Raw genomic sequence first — 14,083 nt, 5'->3', positions numbered from 1 at the left:
AGTCAGAGAGGTGCGGGCTGATGATGTTACAGCCTCTCCCAATCCAAGCAGGCTTTGAATTCATTAATAGAATACATCGCTCGCAGTGATTGGCTCCAGCTCCAGCAAGAATGAAGAAGAATATGGCTCCAGAAGGAAGAAATATGAAGTGTAGGAAGCCTCGGAAGGGGGGGTCGTCTTATACGGTGAGTACAGGCAAAAAATCTTTAAAAAAATGTAAAATTAGGGGGTCGTCTTATACGCCCGGTCGCCTTATACACCGGCAAATACGATTATATATATATATATATATATATATATATATATATATATATATATATATATATATATATATATATACACATATACATATACATACACACACACACACGTTTGGGGGTTCTAATTAGAGGGAAGGAGATGGCAGTGAAACACCACATTAGAACTGCTGTTTTACTTGTAATGCCAACGGCCAACACAAGATGGCGCCAGATCACAAAAGGAAGCTTAGACCTCAATTACCGGCAGGCGCAGCGGGGGTGCACGGAGACACAGGATCCTGTGTCTCCGTGCCCCCCATCGACCCCCACGCCGGTAATTGAGGCCACGGCCTTCTGCAGGCCTAAGCTTCCCCGGGCGCCAGGTCTTTGTCGAGGCCTGCACCCCAAGAGGATTTATCCACCAGCCACAATAGATTACCGAGCAGCCACCATTAAAGGGGATGTGTGTAAGCCCTCACAGCTTTTCACTTTAAAGGGGTTGTAAAGGTAAAAGTTTTCACCTTAATGCATTCTTTGCATTAAGGTGAAAAAACATCCGACAATAACAGCCCCCCCCCAGTTATATTTACCTGACCCCTCGAAAGTCCTGCGCCCGCCCCTGACATCCTCTTCACCATTTGATTGGCTACAGTGGATGGATTGAAAGCAGCGCAGCCATTGGCTGGCGCTGTCAATCACATCCAATGATGCGCACCGGGGCCGAGTGATGCAGTCGGCGGCTGTGGCCGTTAACGGACTTGTAATACATCCCTATGGGATCGCGTCCGTTAGCGGATGGAGCATCCGCTAACGTCCGCGTCCGTCGGGATCAAATTTCAGACGGAAGAAAACCCTATTTTTCTTCCGTTCGGCGGCACAGAACGGATGCAGATTGCAGTACTTGCGTTTCGGATGCGGGTCCATTGAATTCGATTACATGCAAACATGTTCCATAGGAAACCATGTTAAAAAATTTTCCCTGCATTTCTGCGAAATGCAACAAAAAACGCATTAGTGTGAATGGAGCCCAATAGTGTGTGTAATTACATACATACATACACACACACAGGGTTGTCCCGATACCACTTTTTTAGAACCGAGTACAAGTACCGATACTTTTTATCAAGTACTTACCGATACTTTTTTTAAATCTCATGTGTCAGTAGTTTTTTTTTTATTTATTTATTTATTTATTTATTTATTTATTTATACAATTTTTTTTTATTTTTTACAATTTGTTTATTTTTTAGTATTTTTTTACAATGCTTTATTTTTATTTTTTTAAGGGGGGTGGGGGGAAATGTACAATGTCAGTGTGTTTTTTATTTAAATTTTTATTTTTTACAATTCATTCTTTTATTGCAATTCCTTATTTTTATTTTTTTTATCAGCCCTGGGGGGGGGGGGGGGTCTTCGGTGAGATATCAGGGGTCTTAACAGACCTCTGACATCTCCCCTCTGAGACAGGGAAAGGGACTAGGGGCACAAATTCCCCACCCCATGTGCATGGGATATCGGGATAAAATCAGCACTGCTCAGGCATGTGGCGCAAAATAAAATGCCTTGCATCCCAACACATGCATTCAATACTTCATATTCAGTGATGTAGACAAGTAAAACAGGATAGGTGGATGTAGACAAGTAGACTAAAGCAGATAGAGGATCATAAAATAGAAGAACATAAAAAGTACTGCGAGTACAATTTGTGGTCTAGATATAATGCACATTCATCTAGGGCAGTGATGGCGAACCTTGTCACCCCAGATGTTTTGGAACTACATTTCCCATGATGCTCAGGCACTCTGCAGTGTAGTTGAGCATCATGGGAAATGTAGTTCTAAAACATCTGGGGGTGCCAAGGTTCACCATTACTGATCTAGGGTAACAGGGGCAGGTATTAAAAAATCCTTTTCTGTATATCAATTTTCTTTCCGAGTGTGATGGCCACATACCAATTAGGTACAGGGAGATGAGCAATATAAGCACACAAACAACTGAGTAGAGAGCACTTACCAGTGGGGGGAAAAAAAAAAAAAAAAAAAAAAAAAAAAACACACTACTGGGTGAAGTACTCATAGATAGTTCTATATGCAACCAACTTGGGTTAACAAAAAAAAAAAAAAAAAATATATATATATATATATATATATATATATATATATATATATATATATATATATATATATATAAAAATGTCAGCAATACAGCCGTGACCATTTAAATTGAAAAATGCTGCTGCAATATCAGAGCCAAAAATATATATATATATATCACACTAATCACCCTATTCCATAGAGTGCAACAATTATTACATGTACTGCACATCATCCACCACAGTTCAACTTTTCCAACAAGAATTTTTTGTTTTTCCTCCACCTGGGGCAGGAAGTCGGATGGAGAAATAGGAGTATGAATGCATGCATGTTTAAAAATGTAAAAAAAAAAAAATATAAAAAACACGACTTCTCACTGGATTGCAGCTGCATTTTGTCCACCAACTTCACTTGCTGTTATGCTGGAAAGGATGGATGTTTAGAATGCAACACCAAATATAAAACTGCAGCACAGAATGTTACAGTGAATACAGCAGCAGACATTGAACAGAACACTGTATATAGAAGACTGTACAACAATGGATACTGGAGAGATTATAGAACAGAACACTGTATATAGAACACTGTACAACAAAGGATACTGGAGAGATTATAGAACAGAACACTGTATATAGAACACTGTACAACAATGGATACTGGAGGGATTATAGAACAGAACACTGTATATAGAACACTGTACAACAATGGATACTGGAGAGATTATAGAACAGAGCACTGTATATAGAAGACTGTACAACGATGGATACTGGAGAGATTATAGAACAGAACACTGCAGTACTGGACACACACAAGAAAGATTTTTTTTTTTTATAAATATATATATGCTTCAGACAGGAGACTAGCAGTGGATAGGTACAGCACTGGGTAGAACTAAATGACACTGAACACTATACACATATTGTTACATTGGATAACAATGGATACTGGAAAGAACAGCACTGGAGAATATAGAACAATAGACAATGGGTGGCTGTGACACCTCTAGGTATATCTATTTATGGATAGGGATGACACCCGAGTATAATGAAGATGTATGGATGGAGATGACACTTCTGGATATAGGATCACGGTATGCAAGGATGGAGATGACACCTACGGTATAGTAACTCTGTATGGATGGGGATAACTGCTCTGGATCCTCATCTAGACATATGGATGTGTATAACTTTACGCGAGGATGGAGATTATGCCCCCAGATCCTACTCTGGGTGTCAGGACAGAGATGACTCCTTTGCTCTTAGGGGGGGGTCAGGATGGGGGTGACTCCTTTGCTCTTAGAGGGGGGGGTCAGGATGGGGGTGACTCCTTTGCTCTTAGAGGGGGGTCAGGATGGGGGTGACTCCTTTGCTCTTAGAGGGGGGTCAGGATGGGGGTGACTCCTTTGCTCTTAGAGGGGGGTCAGGATGGGGGTGACTCCTTTGCTCTTAGAGGGGGGTCAGGATGGGGGTGACTCCTTTGCTCTTAGGGGGGGGGTCAGGATGGGGTGACTCCTTTGCTCTTAGGGGGGGGTCAGGATGGGGGTGACTCCTTTGCTCTTAGGGGGGGGGTCAGGATGGGGGTGACTCCTTTGCTCTTGGGGGGGGTCAGGATGGGGGTGACTCCTTTGCTCTTAGGGGGGGGGGTCAGGATGGGGGTGACTCCTTTGCTCTTAGGGGGGGGGCAGGATGGGGGTGACTCCTTTGCTCTTAGGGGGGGTCAGGATGGGGGTGACTCCTTTGCTCTTAGGGGGGGGGGGTCAGGATGGGGGTGACTCCTTTGCTCTTGGGGGGGGGGTCAGGATGGGGGTGACTCCTTTGCTCTTAGGGGGGGTCAGGATGGGGGTGACTCCTTTGCTCTTAGGGGGGGTCAGGATGGGGATGACTCCTTTGCTCTTGGGGGGGGTCAGGATGGGGGTGACTCCTTTGCTCTTAGGGGGGGGGGTCAGGATGGGGGTGACTCCTTTGCTCTGGGGGGGGGGGTCGGGATGGGGGTGACTCCTTTGCTCTTGGGGGGGGGGGTCAGGATGGGGGTGACTCCTTTGCTCTGGGGGGTCGGGATGGAGGTGACTGGTCTCAGTGTGGATGAAGCACGGGGATAGCACAGCACACATACCCCAGATAGGTCTCCTGCTTCCCTCACTCAGTGTCCCGGCTGAGCGGCGCACTCATCCCCGGCACAGTGCGGCCTCCTCCTCCTCACACCGCAGGCGATCCCTAGGCCCGACCAGAGCCCCCAGGCCGCCTCCAGCAAGCGCTCAGGCCGCCTCCGCTCCCTCTCCGTGCTCGGCGGCGGCGGCTCCCCCGCAGACACTATGGAGGCTGCACAGCATCCCCAGCCTGACCGCGACGGAAAATAACGAAGAGGACTAGACAGCCCCGACAGACGGCGGCCAGCGACCAATCGCCAGCTGTCTCGAACGGCCCCGGCCAATCAGACGGCGGGACGGCCAAGACAGCGTGGCTCGGGCTGCCTAGAAAGGCCAATCAGCGGGCTGTTGGCTGCCAACCATGCGCAATGAGGGTGGGCCCTCGAGCCCTAAGTTTGGTGGAGAGGCAGGGCTAACCCGGTAGCATTCGCTAAGGGGAGTGTGAGGTGTGGGGGAGCGCGGGGCCCAGTACCCCAAAGCCAGGGGCCACACTGCCTTTTGTGTTCCCCACCGGGCCTGAGGGCAAACAATAAGTCCTGATACCGTGCAGAGGATGTTATAAGCCTCTAAGACCAACACAATCTACATTACAGTGCCTGTAAAACACTAACAACTGTGTGACAGAGAAATAAAGTTTTTTGTTTTTTTTAAATAGTACTTTGCGTTTTAAGGATAATGTCAGTAAAACATGCACTCTGTTATAAATAAAGGGATAGTTCGCCTTTCCCAAAAACTGCTTATGCACATATAATGGACATCTGTAAATAAAGATAAACTGAGCAGCTCTGACCAGTGACGGCTGGTGCTCAAAATTTTTGGGGGGGGCGCAAACAAACTGAAAAAAAACAAAACATTAATTGCCCCCACTGTGCCCATTAAACACAGCCGCTGTGCCCATTAAACGCAGCCAATGTGCCCATCAAATGCTGCCAGTTTGCCCCCTCAAATGCAGTCAGTTTGTGCCCCCAATTGCATCCAGTTTGTGCCCCCAATTGCATCCAGTTTGTGCCCCCAATTGCCGCCAATTTGTCCCCTCAAATGCAGCCAGTTTGTGCCCCCAATTGCCGCCAGTTTGTGCCCCCAATTGCCACCAGTTTGTGCCCCCAATTTCCACCAGTTTGTGCCCCCAATTGCCGCCAGTTTGTGCTCCCAATTGCCGCCAGTTTGTGCTCCCAATTGCCGCCAGTTTGTGCCCCCAAATGCAGCCAGTTTGTGCCCCCAATTGCCGCCAGTTTGTGCTCCCAATTGCCGCCAGTTTGTGCTCCCAATTGCCGCCAGTTTGTGCCCCCAAATGCAGCCAGTTTGTGCCCCCAATTGCCGCCAGATTGTGCCCCTAAATGCCGCCAGTTTGTGCCCCCAATTGCCGCCAGTTTGTGCCCCCAATTGCCGCCAGTTTGTGCCCCCAAATGCAGCCAGTTTGTGCCCCCAATTGCAGCCAGTTTGTTCCCCCAATTATATATATAAAATGTAGCGCTGGTGATTGAAGAGAGACAGTAATAACTCACTAAATAAATATATAATCACTATACTGTAAACAGTGATAATATAAACAAAACAACCCAAAAATTTGAAATAAATGTGCTAATAAGTCCACAAAAAAATCTATTATAAATAAAATATTAGGTTCATTAACTATTATTATAGTTCTTTTTATTATTGTCATTATTTATTAATAATAACAATAATACAAATAATAACTATAATAACAGTTATAAACTATTCATTTATAGGTATTGGAATTTCCTTTCAAATTTGGCTGTTTGGGAACGTAACGAATATGAATTTATCCGAAGTTACGAATTATCCAAAATAACGAATGCGGATAAATCATAACAGATAAATTCATATTTGTTACGTTCACTAACAGCCAAATTTGAAAGGAAATTCCAATACCTATAAATTAATAGTTTATAACTATTATATTTAGGGTTGTCCCGATTCCGAGTATTTGCGGGAGTACTTGTACTCCCGCAAATGCCCCCGATGCCTGGCCGAAATACTTAGCCCCCCCCCGCCGTGAGCCGCCGCCGCATCCCGCCGCAACGCCGCCGCCGCTTAGTTAATACGGGCGGGGAACATTACAGCTTTCATTTGAATAGCTGTAGTGTTTCCTGCTGCGCCGCGTATAGACACTCCCCCTTGCTCGGGATTTGACGGGTGATCTGTCCAATCCCGAGCAAGGGGGAGTGTCTATACGCGGCGCGGCGGGAAACACTACAGCTATTCAAATGAAAGCTGTAATGTTCCCCGCCTATATTAATTAAGCGGCGGCAGCGTTGCGGCGGGATGCGGCTTGGCATCCAGGTATGGGGGGGGATATGGCTGCATATATGGGGGATATGGGGGACATGGCTGCATATATGGAGGGGACATGGCTGCATATATGGGGGATATGGGGGACATGGCTGCATATATGGGGGGGACATGGCTGCATATATGGGGGGACGTGGCTGCATATGTGGGGGACGTGGCTGCATATGTGGGGGGACATGGCTGCATTTGTGGGGGGACATGGCTGCATTTGTGGGGGGACATGGCTGCATTTGTGGGGGACATGGCTGCATTTGTGGGGGACATGGCTGCATTTGGGGACACATTTAAAAAAAAGTATCGGTATTCGGTATCGGCGAGTACTTGATAAAAAGTATCGGTACTTGTACTCGGTCCTAAAAAAGTGGTATCGGGACAACCCTAATTATTATAGTTTTTATTATTATTATTATTTATTATTATTAAATAAAAATGAAAAAAAATAATAATAATAAAAAAAAACTGTAATACTGTTAGTGCCAAATAAAGATTTGTAACAATAATGCCGCGTACACACGGTCGTTTTTTGTAATAAAAAAAAAACGACATTTTTAAAAACGTCATTTAAAATGACCGTGTGTGGGGAAAACGTCGTTTTATGTCTTCTGAAAAACGACCAAAAAAAAATTCGAGCAGGCTTCAATTTTTTATGTCGTTTTTCAAAACGTTGTTTTTTGTGTCCTAAAAAATCACAGTGTGTAGCTAAAACGACGTTTAAAACGTTATGAAGCGAGCTTGAATGGAACAGAGTGCCGCCGTACGTGCTGAACGTAACCGCGCTTTGCTAGAGCATTTTGAAAAAACAATGGTGTGTAGGCAACGTCGTTTTTTAAAATGAAGTTTGAAAAACGTCGTTTTTTTTTTACATGAGAAAAAATGATGTTTTTTTTCATCACAAAAAACGACCGTGTGTACACGGCATAAGTGTTGTGTCGTGTTGCCAGAATTTCTTACTATTTAAAAAATATACCATACCTGGAATTTATTTTTGACTCTTGCAGTGCAGGTGCAGCCCCACTGCAAGAGAGGACCTTTTTGTTTCTTGTTGTTCAGCTTTAACCACTTCAGCCCCCGACGATATTGCCGATCAATGACCGGGCCCCTTTTTGCGATTTGGCACTGCGTCGATTTAACTGACAATTGCGCGGTCGTGCAATGTGGATCCCAAAGAAAATTGGCGTCCTTTTTTCCCCACATATAGAGCTTTCTTTTGGTGGTATTTGATCACCTCTGCGGTTTTTATTTTTTGCGCTATAAACAAAAATAGAGCGACAATTTTGAAAAAAAATTATATTTTTTACTTTTTGCTGTAATAAATTTCCCCAAAAATATATAAAAAAATGTTTTTTCCTCAGTTTAGGCCAATACGTATTCTTCTACATATTTTTCGTTAAAAAAAAAATCGCAATAAGCGTTTATTGATTGGTTTGCGCAAAAGTTATAGCGTTTAGAAAAAAAGGGGATAGTTTTATGGCATTTTTATTAATATTTTTTTTTTACTAGTAATGGCGTCGATCAGCGATTTTTATTGGTACTGCGACCTAATGGCGGACACTTTGGACACATTTTTGGGACCATTGGCATTTTTATAGCGATCAGTGCTATAAAAATGCATTGATTACTATAAAAATGCCACTGGCAGGGAAGGGGTTAACACTAGGGGGCGAGGAAGGGGTTAATTATGTTCTCTGTGTGTGTGTTCTAACTGAAGAGGGGTGGGACTGACTAGGGGAAATGACTGATTGCTGTTCATACATTGTATGAACAGATGATCCGTAATTTCTCCCCCTGACAGGACCGGGAGCTGTGTGTTTACACACACAGCTCCCGGTTCTCGCTCTGTAACGAGCGATCGCGAGTGCCCGGCGGTGATCGCGCCCACCATATAGCTACATGATCTCACGCAGCCGAGCCGACCTTCCGCCGCATAACTGCGGCGGCTGGTCGGCAAGTGGTTAAAGGGGTTGTAAAGGTTTTTTTTTTTTTTCTAAATAGGTTCCTTTAAGCTAGTGCATTGTTGGTTCACTTACTTTTTCCTTAAATTTCCCTTCTAAATGTTTTTTTTTCTTTGTCACTTTCTGTTCCTCCTCAGTAAGCTTGCCCCCATCATCCGAGCTGTTCTGGCTGGGGGTTAGTCAACACGCTCGCCCCCTCCGTTGGGACTACATCCCTGCGGGGAGACGCTGTGAACATGCAGGGATGTAGTCCCAAGGGAGGGGGCGAGCACGCTGACTAACCCCCAACCAGAACGGCTAGGATAATGGGGCAAGCTTACTGAGGAGGAACAGGAAGTGAGAAACTCGATTTAGAAGGGAAATCGAAGGGAAAGGAAAGTGAACCAACAATGCACTAGCTTAAAGTGGTTGTAAACCCTTACAGACCACTTAGACCTACAGGTAAGCCTAGATTAAAGGGGTTGTAAAGGTAAATGTTTTTTAACCTTAATGCATCCTGTGCATTAAGGTGAAAAAACATCCAACGGTACCGCCCCTCCCCCCCCGAACCCCCGTTTTACTTACCTCACCCCTCGAAAGTCCTGTGCGCGTTTTTTACTTACCTCACCCCTCGAAAGTCCTGTGCGCGTCCCCGTGATCCTCTTCCGTTCCCAGCCTGGTCGTTGATTGGCTAGGCTGGACAGATTGATAGCAGCGCAGCCATTGGCTGCTACTAGCTCATTATGCTTTTTTCTTGCAGGGTTTTTTTTTCCAGATTTTTTTTTAAGAAGGTTTACTTCCTCTTTAACCGCCACATGTACATATAAATCGGCAGAATGGCACGGACAGGCAGAACGACGTGCGGGCACGTCGTTCTGCCTAGACGTGGGTCGGGGGTCCGATCGGGACCCCCCGGTAAATACGGCGGTCGTTAATCGTGTGGGAGCGATCCGGGATGAGGGGGCGGCTAATCGTTTTTAGCCGCCCCCTCGCGATCGCTCCCCGGAGCTGAAGAACGGGGAGAGCCGTATGTAAACACGGCTTCCCCGTGCTTCACTGTGGCGGCTGCATCGATCGTGTCATCCCTTTTATAGGGAGACACAATCGATGACGTCAGTCCTACAGCCACACCCCCCTACAGTTGTAAACACACACTAAGTGAACCCTAACTCCTACAGCGCCCCCTGTGGTTAACTCCCAAACTGCAACTGTCATTTCCACAGTAAACAATGCAATTTAAATGCATTTTTTTACTGTGAAAATGACAATGGTCCCAAAAATGTGTCAAAATTGTCCGAAGTGTCCGCCATAATGTCGCAGTCACGAAAAAAAAAATCGCTGATCGCCGCCATTAGTAGAAAAATAATAATTAATAAAAATGCAATAAAACTATCCCCTATTTTGTAAACTCTATACATTTTGCGCAAACCAACCGATAAACGCTTATTGCGATTTTTTTTACCAAAAATATGTAGAAGAATACTTCTTACTACTCTGTTGTTGTAAATTTAAACTCAGCCTCTAAAGTACTAATATACTTCACCATTACGTCCTAGCTGCCATATTTGGGGTTTGGACATCTCACCCCCCGAGGAGCCACTATACCAGGTCACATGCAGTGTTTTGGGTAGGTGGTTTTTTGCCCTCTGCCCCTGTGGATGCATGCCTTCCCCCCTATTTTTACGTGGGGTGGCTGTGGGTTAGTGGGGTTGCATGGGCCACTTTTTTGATGCTTTTCTGGGACCATGGTCTTTGACGCATGGCCTCCTATCCCAGCCAAACTCTATTTATTTTCTATGATCTGTGCCAAATGTTAGTTTATTGTATATTTGATGAATTGTTAAAACTGTCTTGTTTCATTCTAGAGCATTCTTTTGAAACGATCAAGTCCTAAAACCCCTGAAGAAGCCAGTATGGTGAAACTAGTAGGGTAGACTTGCTCAAGAAATTTGTTCCTACTTACTGCTCCCACTTTTGAATGTTTGTCAAAGCTGATTTTAAATTTTGTATAATAAAACTTTCTATTTTTTGATATAAACATATGTCTGGTCTTTATAAACGGCACCGCAATAATCCCCCTCCCTCTCCAATCCCTTTACTAAATCTATCAGGGATAAGGTGCCTTACACTTAAGAGGACCTTCGATCACTAACCTCTCATGTAGAAGAATACGTATCGGCCTAAACTGAGGAAATTTTTTTTATATATATATATATATTTTTGGGGGATATTTATTATAGAAAAAAAGTAAAAAATATAGATTTTTTTTCAAAATTGTCACTCTATTTTTGTTTATAGCACAAAAAAAAAAAAAAACGCAGAGGTGATCAAATACCACCAAAAGAAAGCTCTATTTGTGGGAAGGAAAGGACGCAAATTTCGTTTCGGTACAACATTGCATGACCGCGCAATTACCAGTTAAAGCAGCGCAGTGCCAAATTGTAAAAACACCTCTGGGCATTTATCTGCATATTGGTCCGGGGCTTAAGTGGTTAAAGGGACCTATTTAGAAAATAAAAAAACAAACCTTTACAACCCCTTTAATTGGTAAGACGCTATTAAAACTCCAAATATGTTTTTTACTTTAATGCTTTATAGACATTTAAATGTTTACATGAAGCTACACCGGCATTACATTTATCTCTGTTAACATTTACAATATAAAATGTGTCCTTTAAAATGACTTTTTTCAGTACTTCCATGACTCACAAGCTGAAATGTTTTGCTGAGCAGGTGATTATGGCCTACATCAGGCTAATTGGCATGTGGCAAAAGCTGCGCTGAAATTATGAGACCTGACTGCGAGCTTCAACTTGATGCCTGACTTATCACACAATTAGATCTGCTGTGTAATGTGAAAACCTTTTAACGTAGGCTGGCTGGGAATGTTATTCTGCCAGGAATCAGCTACAAGTTCAGCTTTTCAGGCGCCTGAACTCTCTAAAGATCGGGTCTTATCAAAATGAAATAATAAGTATGTTTGCGAAAGATGCCGTTTTAATGAACTACAGCGCGTCAAAGTGCTTGTCAGCCTTGCCTTGCAATACTGGGGTCTTCTGACTGACTCCCAACAATGACACCATGGGGTTGAAAAGACTGTGCCCACCAGTGTTCATTTTGGCACCAAATTTCGATTTAGTTTTAGTCTTAGGACTAAAATGGCATTTTAGTTTTAGTTCCATTTTAGTCTTCCCGAAGGTGTTTTAGTTTTCGTCTTATGCCGTGTACACACGACCGTTTTTCGGGTTGTAAAAAATTACGTTATTAATGGTCTAGAAAAAACAACGGGCCAGATTCAGAAAGATGCGCGCATCTTTCTGCTGGCGTAATGTATCTCCGATACGTTACGCCTCTGTAACTTTGGGTGCAAGTTCTGTATTCAGAAAGAACTTGCGCCCTTATTTACATATGTGTTGCGGCGTAAGGCCGCGTAATTCAAATGGGGATGTTGGGGGCGTGTTGTATTTAAATTTGACTTGACCCCGCGTTTTTTACGTTTTTTTTGAACGGCGCATGCGGCGTCCGTAAAATATCCCAGTGTGCATTGCGCTAAAGTACGCCGCAAGGACGTATTGGAATCGACGTGAACTTAAATGACGTAAAGCCGTATTCGCAAACGACGTAAAAATTGCAAAACTCGGCGCGGGAACGACGGCCATACTTAACATTAGCTACGCCTCATATAGCAGGGGTAACTATACGCCAAAAAAAGCCAAACGTAAACAACGTTAAAAAAATGCGCCGGCGAGACGTACGTTTCTGAATCGCCGTATCTACCTAATTAGCATATTCCTTGCGTAAACATACGGAAGCGCCACCTAGCGGCCAGCCTGAAATTGCAGCCTAAGATACGACGGTGTAAGACACTTACACCTGTCGGATCTTAGGGATATCTATGCGTAACCTGATTCTCTGAATCAGGCGCATAGATACGACCTCCCGCACTCAGAGATACGCCGTCGTATCTTGTTTCTGAATCCGGTCCAACGTTTTTTTTCACCACGCTACAAGTGTCGGAAAAGTGTCAACTAGAACTTGTGCTTCATGTGGGTTTATATCAGAGCCCCCCCCCCCCCCCATCACAGAGTCAGAGGCCCCCCCCATCAAACCAGAGTGCCATCTATACATGAGATCAACCCAATCGCAAATCAAAAGAGTACCTCCATGATAGAACGCCCCCATCACATCAGAGTCCCCCATTGCATCTCTCATCTAACTCTGATCCAAGGAAACTGAAGTCATGCTTGTGCCCCCCCGAAGGAACCCAAATGGCACCCTGGCTGAGAAACACTATATAATGGTATATACAAATAACAAATCCAGTTACTTTGTGATGCATAAGTCTAATAAAGTAAACAAAAACTTCCTTTACCTTCCCTGAGTGAGCCAAATCCCCTTCATTTGTGTCTCACACGTTCCTAATCCTAGACACGACTGCTAACAATAGGAAGATTTCAACAACAGAGGCAGTGCTGTCAATCCAGAAAGCAGTGGGCAGGACTAGGTGTGAGCAGGTGCTGATTGACAAGCTACAAGCTTCACCTCCGAGATATTTACCCCCCCCCCCCCCTTCATGACCAGGCAATTGTTTGCCATATGGCACTGTGTTACTTTAAAAAAATGTACATCCTTTTTTCCCCACAAGTAGAGCTTTCTTTTGGTGGCCTTTGCTCACCTCTGCGGTTTTATTTTTTGCGCTAAAAACAAAGAATGGCCAACAATTTAATAAAAAAATATATATATATTACTGATTAATATTTTTGTGTTCGATTAATCGATTTTTTTTTTTTTTAATCGATTAATCGACCAATTTCAATTATAACACACATACAGATCCAACTACTTTTAGCTGATCTCCTTGCAGGCTGATTCCCAACCACTGGAAAAATGGATAGCGGGATACAAAAAACACACAAAGGCAGCGCTCGATGGGAATAGCATTACAACTTTTATAGTCTTTAAGTAGGTAACAAAATAATATTGCACTGGAGATAAAATCGAGGTAGCTACATAAACAGTAAAAATGGTGCGAGTAATACCAAACGGTAGCAAAAGCAGTCATAAAAACATGTAGCTAAGTATGATACTGGTATAAAAATGTGTACAATGATACCACTGCTGAATTCAGATGAGGAGAGGTTAACATCAGTCCGTCGGCATGTAGATGTCCCATGAAGGGAACTATCACAACTCCCAAAGGATGGCTGTAGAATCCCAGGTTGATAGAGGGAAGTGTAGCAGCCCTTGCGTGTGGCAGATAGTAAGGTCCCGCCAGCATGCAGATATGAGGGCACAGCAAAGGAGCCCTTTAGATGGTCACGGCAAGCCCTGCCGGTGTCCGTGACGTCACTGGATCTCCGA

General features: G+C 44.1%; 1 protein-coding gene across 4 annotated transcripts in view; it reads right to left on the bottom strand.

Annotated features, from left to right (window-relative positions):
* The window catches only part of SOCS5 (suppressor of cytokine signaling 5), a 63,767-nt gene extending 50,615 nt beyond the window's left edge, over nucleotides 1-13,152 (bottom strand). Inside the window, exon 1 of one of the 4 annotated variants that reach the window (XM_040351569.1) lies at nucleotides 13,095-13,152. The gene's annotated coding sequence lies outside the window, so the exon portion shown is untranslated. Of the gene's footprint in view, nucleotides 1-4,444; nucleotides 4,743-13,094 lie in introns of those variants that run through there. The other 3 variants (XM_040351566.1, XM_040351565.1, XM_040351568.1) reach the window with 3 other exon arrangements.
* Between the last annotated feature and the right edge of the window lie 931 nt (nucleotides 13,153-14,083).

Source organism: Rana temporaria, chromosome 4 (genome assembly GCF_905171775.1).
Source record: "Rana temporaria chromosome 4, aRanTem1.1, whole genome shotgun sequence".
NCBI lineage: Eukaryota > Metazoa > Chordata > Amphibia > Anura > Ranidae > Rana > Rana temporaria.
The sequence above is the reverse complement of the archived record's forward strand: the minus strand, read 5'-3'. Positions and strand labels throughout refer to the sequence as shown.